This window comes from Gossypium arboreum, chromosome 4 (assembly GCF_025698485.1).
Source record: "Gossypium arboreum isolate Shixiya-1 chromosome 4, ASM2569848v2, whole genome shotgun sequence".
Lineage (NCBI taxonomy): Eukaryota > Viridiplantae > Streptophyta > Magnoliopsida > Malvales > Malvaceae > Gossypium > Gossypium arboreum.
Window position 1 is genome coordinate 106,198,173 of NC_069073.1, and position 18,407 is coordinate 106,216,579.

The window sequence follows — 18,407 nt, forward strand, 5'->3', positions numbered from 1 at the left end:
CAAAACTGAAGATCCCTCCTCAATTTCCCTTCAGGAGTTTTGGGTTTTCTTTATTTTTGTATTCTTTATTCTTCTGAGATGTTTTCTTATTTAGTCATGAACTAAAACCCCTAAATACCTAAGGGGAATGAAATCTAAGACGAATCTTGTTATTATTTTCTGAATCATATGATAAATATTTAACTTGTTCTTAATTCTTGTTTTGATATCCCAGGATACTGATTCAAGACATGCTCTTATTCAGAGGAGGAATAGACCCTGTCTAAGAGTACTTTTGTCATAATTAAGCGGAGTTGATTGCGCATCTAGACATAGGGTGACAAAATTTTGCCGGATTAGGGTGAAATCTAATAAGGGGATCCATAGATCGAGTTAATGCAACCCTAGAGTGTTAATTAGAGAAAAGTCTCAGTTATTCAATCTAGGGATTAGACGTTATTAGTCTTGAATAGGGATAATAACATAACTTAGGGATCTTTACGAAACAAGTTGAATGAATAAATCATCCGATTCGGAGCCAGAATAACAAGTCTAGATGGAATTTTCCTTAGGTATTGTCTTAAGTCAATCAATTTTTCCCAGAGGCAATTCCCCAATTCTTTTCTCTATGCATTCTTAGTTTAGATAATTAGTTAATTAAAACAAAACCTCTTTATTCTTAGGCTAGATAATAAAAAAGACAGTCATTACTAGTACTTTTAGTTCCTTTGGGTTCGACAAGCCAGTCTTGTTAAAACTATACTACTGTTTGATAGGTACACTTGCCTACATCGCGATAATAGTTAATTCAAGAATGAGTAATTATAAATATTTAAAACCTATCATGAAATCACGTTCTCTTGGTAGGTTTTTATAGTTTATGACTAGAAGAAACTAGTCGGGACCATTACTTTTTGATGAAGAAATCAATCATACAGTTCGCAGAAATCAAAGAGAAATAAGGCGCAGCTTAAGATATATAGAGAAAGAGTAAGAAGACGATACTCAACCCCCAATCAAAGAGATGGCTGAAAACCAAGGCAATCAGCTACCTCCTGCAATTGCGGCTAATCAAAATCCTACTCCACGCACTATGTATGATTATGCTAAACCTTCTTTAACAATAACTGAATCTAGCATAGTTAGACCTGCTGTAACTGCAAATACTTTTAAATTAAAACCTAACACTATTCAAATGATACAGTAATTTGTTCAGTTTGATGGTTTGCAGGATGAGGATCCCAACGCTCATTTAGCCAACTTCTTAGAACTATGCGATACATTTAAAATTAATGGTGTTTCTGATGATGCCATTCGTCTTCGATTATTCCCTTTTTCATTGAGGAACAAAGCTAAACAGTGGTTGAACTCGTTACCACGAGGGTCAATTACTACTTGGGAACAAATGACTGAAATTTTTTTACTAAAATACTTTTCGCCGGCTAAAATGGCTAAATTACGTAATAATATCTCTTCTTTTGTGCAGATGGATTTAGAAACACTCTACGATGCATGGGAGAGATACAATGACTTACTGAGAAGGTGCCCTCACTATGGGTTACCACTTTGGCTCCAAGTACAAACATTCCACAATGGTCTGAACCCTTCGACTCGGTAAATGGTTGATACAGCTGCTGGCGAAACCATCAACAATAAAACACAGGAAGATGCCTATGAGTTTATAGAGGAGATGTCACGGAATAATTATCAGTGGCAAGTCATGAGGATAAAGCCAACGAAAACAGTCGGCGTTTATAACATCGATTCGGTCGCCATACTCTCTAACCAGGTAGAACTCTTAAATAAATAGATTGATGGTTTTCTTAGTTCTTCACAGGTTCACCCAGAAATGCAGTGCGAAGCAAGTGGAGGTGGAACAAACAATTCGGAATATCAACCTTCTGCCCACAACATGGATAACGAGCAATTAAATTACATGGGTAATAATCCTCGACCTCAAAACAATCCATATGTAACACTTATAATGCAGGTTGGAGGAACCACCCCAATTTCTTATGGGGCGGTCAAGGAAATCAAAGACCACAACATCCTCCGGGCTACCAACAACTACCCTACCAATAGAAAAAGAAGCCAACCCTTGAAGAGATGCTCTCAAAATTCATATCAATGTCAGAAACTCATTTTCAGAACACTGAGACAGCACTTAAAAATCAACAAGCGTCAATCTAAGGGCTCGAATCTCAGATAAGGCAGCTATCCAAACTGATCTCAAAAAGACCACTAGGAAGTTTACTTAGTAACACCAAATCAAGAGAGCATGTCAAAGCAGTTACACTAAGGAGTGGGAAAGTATTAGCGGAATCTGAAAAGAATTTTGCCCAAGAAGCCGTGGAAAGCGAAAAGAGGAAAGAAAAACCCGAAAATAGTGACAAACCAGTGCCGGAGGAATATAAACCACCAGTTTCATATCCAGCAAAATTAAAAAAAGATTGCATTGATGCACAATTCGGTAAGTTTCTTGAACTTTTTAAGCAATTACATATCAACTTACCTTTTGTTGAAGCCATCTCGCAGATGCCTACCTAGCAAAATTTTTGAAGGAGCTTCTAATAAATAAAAGGAAGTTCGAGGACTTACCTACAGTAGAACTCAACGATGAGTGCTCAGCCATACTTCAAAACAAGCTGCCAACCAAACTGAAAGATCCAGGAAGTTTTACTATCCCTTGCTTAATTGGTAGTCTAAAAGTTGAAAAAGCACTAGTTGATTTAGGCGCTAGCATTAATTTTATGCCATATAAAATGTTCAAACAACTTGGTCTTGGGGAACCTAAACCTACTAGGATGAGTATTTAATTAGCCGATATATCTGTTAAATATCCTAGGGGTATTATAGAAGACGTACTCGTAAAAGTAGATAAATTTATATTCCCTGTTAATTTTGTTGTACTTGACATGGATGAAGATGCGTAAGTACCCTTAATTTTAGGGCGGCCATTTCTAGCCACTGCTAGAGCTGTAATCAATGTTGGTGACGGTAAATTGGTACTTAGAGTAGGTGACGAGGAGATTATCTTTAAAATTTATGATGCTATGAGATTCTCTAGGGAACAGGATGATTCATGTTACTTTATTGACTCTATTGATCATATTACTCAAGACTCTTTTCAGGAAATTGTACAAGAGGAGACGACGAAATCGTATCCAGCTCAAGGTGAGGAACCTAATGACCATTCGTCAAGACAAGTAGAATATGAGGGTATTAAGATAAATGATAAACTTAAGCAAAAACCCTCTATTGAGGAGCCTCCCAAACTGGAACTTAAACAATTACCAAACCACTTAGAATACGCATTCCTTGGAAATAATTCTACATTACCAGTTATTATTGCTTCTAACTTGCAACCCAAGGAGAAAGAGGAATTAATCGAAGTACTAAAAGAACATAAAAAGGCCATAGCTTGGAAAATTTTTGACATTAAAGGAATCAGCCCTTCTTTTTGCACCCACAAAACTTTGATAGAAGATGAATACAAACCGTGTGTGCAAGCTCAAAGACGTCTGAACCCCAACATGAAGGAAGTTGTAAAAGTCGAGGTAATTAAAATTCTAGATGCTGGAATTATTTATCCTATTTCTAACAGTTCTTGGGTAAGTCCAGTGCAGGTTGTCCCCAAGAAAGAAGGCATGACGGTTGTGACCAACGAGAAGAATGAATTAATCCCAATAAGAACAGTCACAGGATGGAGAGTTTGTATAGACTACAGGAAACTAAATGATGCCACAAGAAAAGATCACTTCCCCTTGCTATTCATTGACCAAATGTTAGAAAGATTATCCGGACACATGTATTACTGCTTTCTAGACGGACTCTCTTGTTACTTCCAAATCCCAATAGCTCCTGAAGATCAAGAAAAGACGACATTCACATGTCCATATGGTACGTTCGCTTATCGTATAATGCCTTTTGGATTGTGTAATGCTCCTGCCACTTTTCAGCGCTGTATGATGGTCATATTCGACGAACTCGTGGAAGATATCATGGAAGTATTCATGGATGATTTTTCGGTATCCGGTAACTTTTTCCATCTCTGCCTTAAAATTTTAAAATGAGTCTTAATAAGATGTGAGGAAACAAACCTTATGCCTAACTTGGAGAAATGTCACTTCATGGTTCAAGAAGGTATTGTACTAGGGCATAAAATTTCTCGTAAAGGGATTGAGGTGGATAAATCTAAAATAGAAACAATCAAAAAATTACCACTTCTAGTTCGGTTAAGGCTATTAGAAGCTTTTTAGGACATGCTGGTTTTTGTAGAAACAATCAAAAGATTTTTCTAAAATAGCTAAGCCTTTTGACTAAATTGCTAGAAAAAGATATACCTTTTAACTTCGATCAGGAATGTTTAGAAGTATTTAATACTTTAAAGGATAAATTAATTAATGCTCCAATCATAATTGCACCTAATTGGAACTTGCCATTTGAACTAATGTGTGATGCGAGTGACTTTGCAGTAGGTGCAGTATTGGGACAGCGAAGAGACAAGTATTTTTAACCTATCTATTATGCCAGTAAAACTTTAACGGCTGCACAAGAAAATTATACTACTACGGAAAAAGAGTTTCTAGCTGTGGTTTTTGCATTTGATAAATTTCGATCATATCTCAAACTGTCTAAAGTTGTTGTTTACACTGACCATTCTACCCTTCGCTACCTTTTAACTAAAACTGATACAAAACCTCGACTCATTCGATGGATTCTCCTATTGCAAGAATTCGACTTGGAGATTCAGGATAAGAAAGGAGCTGAAAATCTCGCGGCTGATCATCTGTCCAGGCTTGAGAAATCCAATATCGGAGAACTAGATGACGTTAAAATAAATGATTCATTCTCTGAAGAACAAATTTTCACTATATCTAACTCCGAGGTACATTAGTTTGCAAACATCGTGAATTTTTTAGCTGCTAACATTATCCCAAAAGGGTTAACACACCAGCAAAAGAAGCGATTCTTTAATGATATGAAAAATTACTTTTGGGACGACCCATTTCTGTTTCACAGATGTGCAAATCAAGTCATTAGAAGATGCGTTACAAGATCAGAAACATCAAAAATATTGGAACATTGCCACTTAGGGCCAACTGGAGGACACTATAGTGGAACTAAGACCGCACATAAAATGCTTGAATCAGGTTTTTATTAGCCTCTATTATTCAAAAACACTATCAGGTATGTTACTTCATAAGACAAATGCCAACGGACAGGTAACATATCTAAACGTGATGAAATGCCTCAAAACTATATGCTTTCATGTGAAATATTTGACGTTTGGGGTATCGACTTCATAGGCCCATTCCCCAGTTCATTTGGGAATAAATACATCTTAGTAGCAGTTGACTACATGTCCAAATGGGTAGAAGCCCAAGTTCTACCTACTAATGATGCTAGAATGGTAGTACGTTTCCTTAAAAAACTCTTATCGAGATTCGGAACACCTAAAGCAATTATCAATGACAGGGGCACTCATTTTTGCAATACCCAATTTGAAAAAACCCTCAAGAAATACAGAGTTCATCATAAAACAGTCACCCCATACCATCCTCAAACTAATGGACAAGTTAAAGTATCAAACCAAGAAATTAAATGGATCCTTGAAAAAACAGTAGAATCAAACAGAAAAGACTAGGCAACGAAAGTAGACGATGCCTTATAGGCTTACAGAACTGCTTTTGAGACTCCTATTGGGGCATCACCTTACAGACTTGTTTATGGAAAAAGTTGTCATCTACCATTCGAACTAGAGCATAAAGCTTTTTGGGCTATTAAATTTCTAAACCTTGATCCTGAACTTGCAGAAAAAAACAGGTTGATGCAGCTGAACGAGCTTGATGAATGGCGAGCCAATGCATACGAAAATTCACGCCTATACAAAGAAGCGACAAAGTGGCGTTATCACATTCGTTTAAAGCAACAAAAACAATTTGAAGTTGGAGATTTCATCTTACTATACAACTCAAGACTCAAATTGTTTCCCGGGAAACTAAAATCTCGATGGTCAGGACCCTTCGTAATTCAATCTGTTCTTCCATATGGCACGATAGAGGTAAGTCACCCATCATACGATACTTTCAAAGTAAATGGAAACCGTCTCAAACTTTATAATGGTGAGAATTTTAAAGTCGATAGAGAGGAGCTACGACTCCACAAACTGCCTGAAATAAACCAACAAGGTAACAGTCGAGCTTAGACTATAAACAAGCGCTTCTCGAGAGGCAACCCGAATACTAACAGTTTTAAATTATTTACATTTCAAGTTTTAGACATTTAGGTCACTAACAGAGAACTTAAAGCACAGGTTCCCAACTCCATATGGCCCAGCACACGGCCGTGCTTAAGCCTGTGTGACCAACACGGATAGAAACACGACCGTACGATATGGCCGTGCAAAAATAGGGTAGAAGATTTCCCCAAACATGAGTTGCGATAAAACGCCACGGCCGTGCAACATGGTCGTGGTCGAATCTGCCAAATAAACACAGGCGTGTGGTACACCCGTGTCTAGCACCCGTGGACAACACTGTCAAAATGACACGGGCGTACGAAAATCTACACAACCGTGGAGGAAGCGAACCACACCAGACATGGCCGTGCGACACGACCATGTAGCCACACAGCCTATACACACAGGTGTGCGAGAAGGCCGTGTAACGACATCACAATTCGAGACGAACACGGACGGGACACGAATCATACGGGCGTGTGCAACGGCCGTGCCACTTCAAAAATTAGAATAATTATCTTATTCTATTTTCCTTTCATTAAGTTTTTAAGATTCATTTGTTTTCCTTTTAAAAACGGCTTACCTTCAGAGTCAAGCTTGCCATCCAGAGTTATCTCTAATACTCGATCTCGCCAATCCAAGAATATCATCCATTCTTAATTCAGGAAGTTTCACTTCTCCCCCTATCTTAATTTTATATACTCTAATACCTATTTTTGTACATTGACGGCAATGTACATCTTAAGTGTGGGGGGAGGCATTCATTTCATTATCAGAAAAATCCCTGAATGACTGCCCTGTTCTCTTAAAAAGCTCTCATATCATATTTAGGATAAATTTTAATTGATTTATGATTTTGATTGATATATCTTGAATTAAAACATAGGGATTTATGCATTGATTGTTTAAACTTTAAGACATTAGAGAATCAAGCATGTTAAGTTGATTTTTAAGAATTTAAAATCTTAGGCTGTTTCCCCAAAGTTTAGGTATTACTTTGAATTGGAATTCACAAGTTTTTAACATCAAAAAGCCATAATTTTTGTGAGAATTTTGAGCTTTTTGAGCATCTTGTAATTCTTTCATGCTCACTTTTATTATTGCTTTGAGTGCGCCAGTATTGAACTGTTATGCTAGAACTTGCTTGATTATGCATGTCGAGACCACACCATTTGATTTGACATATCAAAATGATTAAGGCATTTAGGATTAACCCACTCATGCCATGAAAAGCCTACCTTCACGATTAACCCTTAGTAAATCCATTTGAGCCTAACAAGTCATTCATTGTATTAACCTCAATATTATCCCTTAACCTATTATTGTTGAAATCTCCTAAATTAATTTGATCCTTATTTTTGTCGAGATTTGAGTTGAAGAAATTGCTTAGCTATGTCTTGTTTGTAATAAGTTAGTTTTTGAATATTTAACTTGTTCTTAAAAAAAATAAAAAAATAAAAAGAAAGAAAAACAACCTATGTATACATATCTGTAATTTCATATTCTGAAAGAAGCTCTATTGTACGCAAGTGAAGATTAACTCTTTTTCTAGTTAGGCAATTTTTCAATTCAATCTCGATTCTAACCCTTTCTTTCAGCTTGTGACCACACCCCCTAACCAAGCCTCACTACAACCCTCTAAAGACCTTTTGATTGATGTATCATCTTAAATTATAGTGGTGGAGATTTGATTTTCATGCAAGCCTATGGTAATGACTTTTCATTATTGACTATTGAGTGCTTCATTTACTGTCCTTAAACACCTCGAGTGATTTGAGTGAATCATTAGTGAGGATGTGAAACTCTGTGATATTCTGAATCAACGGTAATTATTTAAATGAGGAGAGACACCTATGTTTGCATGATTAAATACTCAACATAAAATGTTTGAGACTTTGATGTTCTTTTAGTTGAATCCTCAATGTATGATTACTTATGGATTAATTTGAGATATTATCGATAGAAATTATAAGTTGAGAAGAATTTATTTTGATTATGAGTTGAGAATTTTGCTTGAAGACAAGCAAATGCTTAATTGTGGGGGTATTTGATAAACTGTAAATTATACATATTTTTACCCCATGTTTAATGCATTTTATGGATGATTTCTCATTAGAATTGGTGAACTCAATGCTCCTAATGCTTTAATTTCATGTTTTATACTTAGGAGAGCATAGGAGAGCGAATGGAATGAGAAACGAGCCAAAAAAAGAGAAAATAGGCCAAAGTATGAACTCAACACGGTCTGGACTTCCTCACACAAGCAGCCCATACGACCGTATCAATTTGGCAGAATCAAAGCACGATTCACACGGGCAGACCACACAGCCGTGTCAATTTGGCAAGCTCGAACACGGCCTGAAGTAATCGCACACGGACGTGTCCCTGCCGAGCCCAAGTTGAGTCCAATTCAGAAAAGGCCACTTTTGAGGGCTCATAGGCATTCCAAAGCCTATAAATACACCCTAGAGGAGGAAGAAAAGAGAGACGGAGAATTGGGAGTAAGGAATTACTCCAAGGAAGCCGATTGATCCATCTCGGAAGCCGGATTCATCATCAAGACTGAAGATCTCTCCTCAATTTCCCTTCAGAAGTTTTAGGTTTTCTTTATGTTTTGTATTTTTTATTCTTCTGAGATGTTTTCTTCTTTAGTTATGAACTAAAACCCCTAAATACCTAAGGGGAATGAAACCTAAGACGAACCTTGTTATTATTTTCTGAATCGTATGATAAATATTTAACATGTTCTTAATTATGTTTTCTTAATTCTTATTTTGATATCCCAGGATACTGATTCAAGACATGCTCTTATTCAGAGGAGGAATAGACCCTGTCTAAGAGTACTTTTTTCATAATTAAGCGGAGTTGATTGCGTGCCTAGATATAGGGTGATAAGATTTTGCCAGATTAGGGTGAAACCTAATAAGGGGATCCATAGATCTAGTTAATGCAACCCTAGAGTGTTAATTAGAGAAAAGTCTCGGTTATTCAATCTAGAGATTAGACGTTATTAGTCTTGAATAGGGATAATAACATAACTTAGGGATCTCTACGGAACAAGTTGAACGAATAAATCGTCCGATTCGGAGCTAGAATAACAAGTAAAGTCTAGGTGGATTTTTCCTTAGGTATTGTCTTAAGTCAATCGATTTTTCCCAGAAGCAATTCCCCAATTCTTTTCTTTGTGCTTTCTTAGTTTAGATAATTAGTTAATTAAAACAAAACATCTTTATTCTTAGGCTAGATAATAAAAAAGACAATCATTACTAGTACTTTTAGTTCCTTTGGGTTTGACAATCCAGTTTTACTAAAACTATACTACTGTTCGATAGGTACACTTGCCTACATCGCGATAATAGTTAATTTAAGAACGAGTAATTATAAATATTTAAAAACTATCACGAAATCAGGCAATCAGACATGGATGAGGCTGTTGAAGTGCCTTTAATTTTAGGTCATCCATTTTTAGCCACTGCTAGGGCTGTTATTGATGTGGGTGATGGTAAATTGGTACTTAGAGTAGGTGACGAAGAGATTATTTTTAAAATTTATGATGCCATGAGATCTTCTAGGGAACAGGATGACTCATGTTATTTTATTGACTCTATTGATCATGCTACTCAAGATTCTTTTCAGGAAATCGTACATAAGGACACGTTGGAACTGTGTCTTACCCAAAGAGAGGAGGTAGATGATGATTTTGAGATAGGTAAGATAAAAGCTGAATTAAATTCCAAAAAACCCTCTATTGAAGAACCTCATAAACTGAAACTTAAACAATTGTCAAATCACTTGGAATACACATTCCTTGGAAATAATTCTACACTACCAGTGATTATTGCTTCTAACTTGCAACCCAAGGAGAAAGAGGAATTACCCCAATTATTAAGAGAACATAAAAGAGCCATAGTGTAATGACCCGAATTTTACCGTTACTAAAAAAGTGTATTTTCGGGTCTCCGTTTCTGAAAAATGGATTCGTAAATATTTATTAAAAATATTTACAAAGTAAAATGAGTGGTTAATTAGAGTTTAATTAAGTGAATTTAATTTAATTAAGAGTAATTAAGTAAAAGGACCAAATTGAATAAAGTGTGAAAGTTGAATTATAGATTAAAAGAAAATAAAAGGACTAAAAGGAAATTATACTAAAAGTATAAATTGAGGCGGTTTATCGTGAAGAAAATCTAAGATTTTTTTATGTTTAGTATATTATTATATTATTATATTATTATATAATAAAGATACTTTATGTTGTAATTATATTATATTATATTATATTATATTATATTATATTATATTATATATAAACTAAAGAAGCAAATGAAAGGAAATAGAAACAGAATGAAGCGAAACAGAGAGCAGGGGAGAAAAAGAAAGAAAGAAGGAGAGAAAAGGGAAAATTGAAGGTTTGAAGCTTTAAGCTTTAATAGGTAAGTCAATCAAGCCCTTTTACTTAATTTTGATGTTTTAGAAGTTTTAGAACAAAGTTTTGATGAAATTAAGTTGATATTTTGATAGTTATTAGATTTCTAGATATTGTCCATGTTAAATAAAATGATGAATTAAGGGCTAAATTGATAGAAATTCAAGTTAAAAATGATACAAGGATTGAATTGTAAAGTGATTCATAAGTTTTATGCTTTAAGGACTAAATTGAAAGAATTTCGAAATTATGGTTTTATGATGAAAAATAGATAATTATGTCTAAGTTTGGTTAAAAATTGAGTAGAAATAAAGTATGAATTAAGATAGAAAAGTAAGTGAATTTAGTTAGAATTAAATTGAAATTAAAGTAAATCAACATTTTGTACTAAGACTATTTTAGACAGCAGCAGTAGTCTAAGTTTGAAAAATCACCAAAAATTGTAGAAATTGAATTAGAGAATGAGTAAAATATGGAATGAAATATTATTGAGTCTAGTTTCTTATAGAAGAAACGATATAAGCAATTGAATTGTAAATTATGAGATATAATGAATTTTGTGAGACAAGGTCAGAATGAATTCGGGTTCCCCTGTTCTGACTTTGGAAAATCACCAAAAATTGAAGAAAAATAATTAGAGGCTTAAAGTTATATGTTTAGAATCCCTAATGAGTCTATTTTCAGGATAAATCAATAGAAATATTATCTGAGTTCTGTACTGACTGGTAACCCTGTTCAGGTGACGGTATAGGGTTAGGGGACGTTACAAATTAGTGGTATCAGAGCTATTCAAGTTTAGTCGATTTTCGGACTAAATCGAGCTCGGAATTGAGTCTAGAGGTACATGCCATAATTGAGTCGAAATTGAGTCGGGATCAGATGCTGATATATTTGTTTGGTACTGTTTTATAGTGAAAATGTTAGAGGAAAATATCGATGGTATTGATTATGAAATGTGTACTGGAGACAAATAGTCTCGTGAATTAGATGAAAACTGAATCAACAACACTGGGTATAAACTCAATGGGTAATTAATTACTGAATAATGACTGATGAAATAATAGAAAAAGAAATGATAAATAATTATTTAGAATTATAACTGATGTTCTTCAGTGAGTAGAAGAAATTGTATCTGCTACAGTATCTATCCCTCCTGTTTCTTACTCGGTTCCCGAAGTGCTTCAAGGTATAGAGCTTGTCTGAACGGGTAAGTTATCTGCTGTTAATGATCTGTACATGTATATATATAGTGTGGATGAATTGAGAATTACAGTTGAGAATGATCTTGAAAGAACTGAAATCTGGTTAGAGAATATTATCGGGATTGTAAATAAATTGTTCTGTTCACTGATTAAATGTTAAAATGGTATGATATTTCATTAAAAGATTTAGGTTATCGATGGTAGAAAAATTGATTATGTTGTGATTAAGAAAGGGTTATTTGGAAATTTTCGAGATGAGTTCGAAAGAAATATATATATATCACCAAAGATTTCTTGATCGAAACATACGTAATTCTTGAAGCTTAAACAGATCATATAATCGCAATCGTGTATGAAGGGAATTTGTTTGATTAAATAAATATATCGAGGGTATATTCCGATAGAAAGCGTATGATACAAATGGTTTGAAGATAGTTTAAATGAAGATGAAGTGAAGAATATAGAATAAGGAATGGAATATGTGTTAGACATGATTCTCCTGATTATTATCTTAGTGATTGCTTGAAGAAAATTGAAAAAAAACATTATTCAGAGTTCAAGACCGAGTAATGTAGTTAATAGAGGTAGGTTACCCTGTAATCTCAGAAATACGAGTGAAAGCCGAAGTGTGACAAATGACTTCACTGTAAAATCTGGAGAATGAACATCAGCTAGGGTATATGTTAATTGTATATGAGAAGATTTATCTCTACCGGATGTCATTACAGGTACTTTCTTCTTTATCGACACTAATATGATTATTTTAAATTGATCTTGGTTTGACTATTCCTATGTATTAAAGATTTGTCTGTTGAGTTTGCTGAAATTTTTGGATTGAAGCATTAAATTTTTCAGATTGGTATTTATGGGTTGATAAGATCTGCAGGAACTGTTTGATAATGATACTACTGTTTTCTGATCGATTTGATGTTCTTACTATTTGATATAATCTCAATAATGGAATGGTTAATTCTGCATGATATGGTGGTAAATTATAAGCAGAAGTATAATATGTTGCAAGATCAAGATGATGAAATGTTTTGTTGAATCAGAGAAGATTAAGCTAAATGTCTATTGTGATATTGAACATGCCAACACGTATATATGCGGAAAGGGGTCATGGTATTTACCTTGTTTATGTATTGAATATTAAAATATTTAAGTTAAGGTTTAAATCAATGGCAATAGTGCAAGAGAATTCTAATGTGTTTCGTAAGAGTTGCCGAACTCATCGTTGATTGAAGAAGTTGAATGTGCTATAGATTTTGTAATGAAATGATAGTGAAAAATATATTTGAAATCGAGGTTTTCTAAAACTAGTCATTATTACGAAAGATATGGAATTGGAATGATCGATAGACGTTAGCAAGGTTCGATTAGGTGAAAGCTCGATTAATCAAGCACTAGTTCGTTCATCCAAACCGATAAAGAAACTTGTGATTTACTGAGGATAGCAGTGTTTTGATGCAAAAAAAAGTGAAGTAATGGTTTATGTTACGAAATGTTAGAATCACATGGGAAGAATTATTTGATACCGATTCGAAGTGATAGTTATTGTTCTTGCATTAAAAGATCAAGATATGATAATTAATTATCATCCAAAAAGACAAATGAATGTATGTATTTTCAAATTGAAAGCTTTGTTTTGTGTTATGAGCTATGAACATCTCGATGTTATCATTTGAAGATGGATCAATTTTGGTAGAGATAAAAAATTAAACCGACTTCTTTATAGTAGATCTGCAAGCTCGTAAATGTAGTAATGAGTTATCGGTTAAATGGATATAGTATCTGAGATGATTTCGATTAAACATTTCGGATTGGATATGATGGTTGTTTGCTATTTACAAATAAAAGTGAACAGAGGATTCGTAACTTATACAGAGAATTTGCATGAAATTATAGTAGTACTATGTCTATGCATTCGGAAGAATAAGATGTCTGATGATTTGAGACAGATGTATTGAAGACTGGGAAAAGAAAAGCAATACTTTGAATTTGCATATAAATGTTTATATTAGGTACAGATATCTTCAGAACTGTTACAACCAGTGGTGATATCAAAATGGAAATGGGATATAATTTCTATGAGTTTGAATTGGAATTATCTCTATTTTTGAAAAAGATTATGCGGAGCTGTTTGATTCGTGAAATTGAAGAAAAGTGCAAGTAATTCAAAACAAACTGAAAGCAACTTTTGATAGACAGAAATTGTATGTAGATTTAAAATGTCGGGATTTCGAGCATTCTACCAATGATGCGGTATTTCTTAAAGTTTCACATCGGAAGAAAACTTTGAGATTGGGATGAAAAAGGGAAATTGAATTCTCATTCTGTTGGGCCATGTAAAATTTCGAAAAAAAAAAGTCAGACTGGTAATATATTATTGGGTTTTACTTCCAAAATTACAAGAAATTTATGGGGATTATCAGGATTTGGTGCTCAAAAGATGTAAATCAGATCTTTTACATGTTATATCGACAAAGGATATTGAGATTTGACGCAATCTATTGTATGAGAAAGAGCCGGTTGAGATACTAGCCTGAGCGGTAATGTCATAATATTGAGGAAACAATACGGGAACCGAAAGAAACAGTGAGATCACTGAACCCCCACCTCTCTTTTAGGCAAATTTCGAGGACGAAATTTCTTAAGGGGGAGAGAATTGTAATGACCCGAATTTTATCGTTACCGAAAAAGTGTATTTTTGGGTCTCCGTTTCTGAAAAATGGATTCGTAAATATTTATTAAAAATATTTACGAAGTAAAATGAGTGGTTAATTAGAGTTTAATTAAGTAAATTTAATTTAATTAAGAGTAATTAAGTAAAAGGACCAAATTGAATAAAGTGTGAAAGTTGAATTATAGATTAAAAGAAAATAAAAAGGACTAAAAGGGCAATTATACAAAAAGTATAAATTGAGGCGGTTTATCGTGAAGAAAATCTAAGATTTTTTTTATGTTTAGTATATTATTATATTATTATATTATTATATTATTATATAATAAAGATACTTTATGTTTTAATTATATTATATTATATTATATTATATTATATATATAAACTAAAGAAGCAAATGAAAGAAAATAGAACAGAATGAAACGAAACAAAGAGCCGGGAGAAAAAGAAAGAAAGAAGGGAAAAAGGAAAATTGAAGGTTTGAAGCTTTAAGCTTTAATAGGTAAGTCAATCAAGCCCTTTTACTTAATTTTGATGTTTTAGAAGTTTTAGAACAAAGTTTTGATGAAATTAAGTTGATATTTTGATAGTTATTAGATTTCTAGATATTGTCCATGTTAAATAAAATGATGAATTAAGGGCTAAATTGATAGAAATTCAAGTTAAAAATGATACAAGGATTGAATTGTAAAGTGATTCATAAGTTTTATGCTTTAAGGACTAAATTGAAAGAATTTCGAAATTATGGTTTTATGATGAAAAATAGATAATTATGTCTAAGTTTGGTTAAAAATTGAGTAGAAATAAAGTATGAATTAAGATAGAAAAGTAAGTGAATTTAGTTAGAATTAAATTGAAATTAAAGTAAATCAACATTTTGTACTAAGACTATTTTGGACAGCAGCAGTAGTCTAAGTTTGAAAAATCACCAAAAATTGTAGAAATTGAATTAGAGGATGAGTAAAATATGGAATGAAATATTATTGAGTCTAGTTTCTTATAGAAGAAACGATATAAGCAATTGAATTGTAAATTATGAGATATAATGAATTTTGTGAGATAAGGTCAGAATGAATTCGGGTTCCCCTGTTCTGACTTTGGAAAATCACCAAAAATTGAAGAAAAATAATTAGAGGCTTAAAGTTATATGTTTAGAATCCCTAATGAGTCTATTTTCAGGAGAAATCAACAGAAATATTATCCGAGTTCTGTACTGACTGGTAATGTCTCGTAACCCTGTTTAGGTGACGGTATAGGGTTAGGGAACGTTACACATAGCTTGGAAAATTTCTGACATTAAAGGGATCAGCCCTTCTTTTTGCACTTTTAATGGAAGATGAATATAAGCCATGTGTGCAATCTCAAAGACGACTGAACCCCAACATGACAGAAGTTGTTAAAGCTGAGGTAATTATACTCCTAGATGCTGGAATAATTTATCCTATTTCTAACAGTTTTTGGGTAAGTCTAGTGCAGGTTGTTCCTAAGAAAGGAGGCATGACTGTTGTAGCCATGAAAAGAATGAATTAATCCCAACAAGGACAATCACAGGTTGGAGAGTTTGAATTGACTATAGGAAGCTGAATGATGCCACGAGAAAAGATCACTTCCCCCTTCCATTAATTGACCAAATGTTGGAAAGATTATCAGGGCACATGTACTACTGCTTTTTAAACGGACTCTCTGGTTATTTTCAAATCTCAGTAGCTCCTGAAGATCAAGAAAAGACGACATTTACATGTCCATACGGTACGTTTTCTTATCGTAGAATACCTTTTGAATTATGTAATGCTCCTGCTATTTTTCAGCGCTGCATGATGGTCATTTTTGATGAACTCGTAGAAGACCTCATGGAGGTATTTATAGATGATTTCTCGGTATTTGGTAACTCCTTCCATATTTGCCTTAAAAATTTAAAAATAAGTTTTAATAAGATGTTAGGAAATGAACCTTGTGCTTAACTGGGAAAAATGTCACTTTATGGTTCAAGAAGGTATTGTGTTAGGACATAAAATTTCTAGTAAAGGGATTGAGGTTAATAAATCTAAAATTGAAACCATTGAAAAACTACCTCCTCCTAGTACGATTAAGGCTATTAGAAGCTTTTTAGGACATGCTGGGTTTTATAAAAGATTTATTAAAGCCTTTTCTAAAATAACTAAGCCTTTGACTAAATTACTAGAAAAAGATGTGCCTTTTAATTTCGATCAGGAATGTTTAGAAGCATTTAATACTTTAAAGGATAAATTGATTAATGCTCCAATTATAATCGTACCTGATTGGAATTTACCTTTGGAACTAATGTGCGATGTGAGTGATTTTGCAGTAGGTACAGTTTTGGGACAGCGAAGAGACAAGCATTTTCAACCAATCTATTATGCAATCAAAAATTTGACAGCCACACAAGAAAACTACACCATCACAGAGAAAAAGCTGCTAGCTGTGGTTTTTGCATTCGATAAATTTAGGCCATATCTAATTTTGTCTAGAGTTATCGTCTATACTGACCATTCTGCTCTTCGCTACCTTTTAACTAAGACTGATGCAAAACCTCGACCCATTCAATGGATTCTGTTATTGTAGGAATTTGACTTGGAGATTCAGGATAAGAAAGGAGCTGAAACTCTCGCAGCTGATCATCTTTCCAGGCTTGAAAATTCAAGTACCAAAGAGCTAGATGAAGTTGAAATAAATGATTCATTCCCTGAAGAACAATTTTTTGCTATATCTGATTCTGAGGTACCTTGGTTTGCAGACATTGCAAATTTTTTAGCCGCTAGCATTATCCCAAAAGGGTTGACACATCAGCAAAAGAAGTGATTCTTTACTAATGTGAAAAACTGCTTTTGGGAAGACCCTTTCCTTTTCCGTATATGTGCATATCAAGTCATTAGGAGATGCGTTACAAGGTCAGAAGCATTGAAGATATTGGAACATTGCCATTCAAGACTGACTGGAGGACATTACGGTGGAAATAAGACTACACATAAAACACTCGAATCAGGTTTTTATTGGCCTACACTCTTCAAATACACCAACAGGTATGTTTCTACTTGTGATAAATGCCAACGAATAAGTAATATCTCTAAACGTGACAAAATGCCCCAAACGTACATGCTCTCTTGTGAAATATTTGATATATGGGGTATTGATTTCATGGGTCCATTCTTAGCTCCTTTGGGAATAAATACATATTAGTAGCCTTTGATTATATGTCTAAATGGGTGGAAGTCTAAATGGGTGGAAGCCCAAGCCTTACCTATTAATGATGCAAGAGTGGTAGTACGATTCTTTAAGAAACTCTTGTCTCGTTTTGGAACACCTAGAGTAATTATCAGTGATAGGGGGTACTCATTTTTGTAATACCCAATTTGATAAGACCCTTAAGAAATACGGAGTTCACCACAAGACAGCTACCCCTTACCATCCTCAAACTAGTGGACAAGTCGAAGTAGCAAACATAGAGCTTAAATGTATCCTAGAAAAGACAGTAGAATCAAACAGGAAGGATTGGGCGGTGAAAGTAGATGATGCTTTATGGGCTTATAAAACTGATTTTAAGACCCCCATAGGGACATCACCTTACAGACTTGTTTATGGAAAAAGTTGTCATCTACCATTTGAGCTAGAACACAAGGCACTCTGGGCTATAAAATTTCTAAACCTTGATCTCAAACTTGCAGGTGCAAATAGGTTGATGTAGTTAAATGAGTTAGATGAGTGGCCAACCATTGCATATGAAAATTCACGCCTATACAAAGAAAAGACAAAGCGCTCCACGACGCTCGTTTAAGGCAACGTAAGCAATTTGAAGTTGAAGATCTTGTCCTGTTATATAACTTGAGGCTCAAATTGTTTCCTGGGAAGCTTAAATCACGA

General features: G+C 34.2%; 1 non-coding gene across 1 annotated transcript; it reads right to left on the reverse strand.

The window, feature by feature from the left end:
- Window positions 1–1,432: 1,432 nt before the first annotated feature.
- On the reverse strand, window positions 1,433–1,539 carry LOC128291939 (small nucleolar RNA R71). Its single transcript, XR_008281923.1, has one exon. It is a non-coding gene; the product is annotated as a small nucleolar RNA R71 (small nucleolar RNA).
- Between the last annotated feature and the right edge of the window lie 16,868 nt (window positions 1,540–18,407).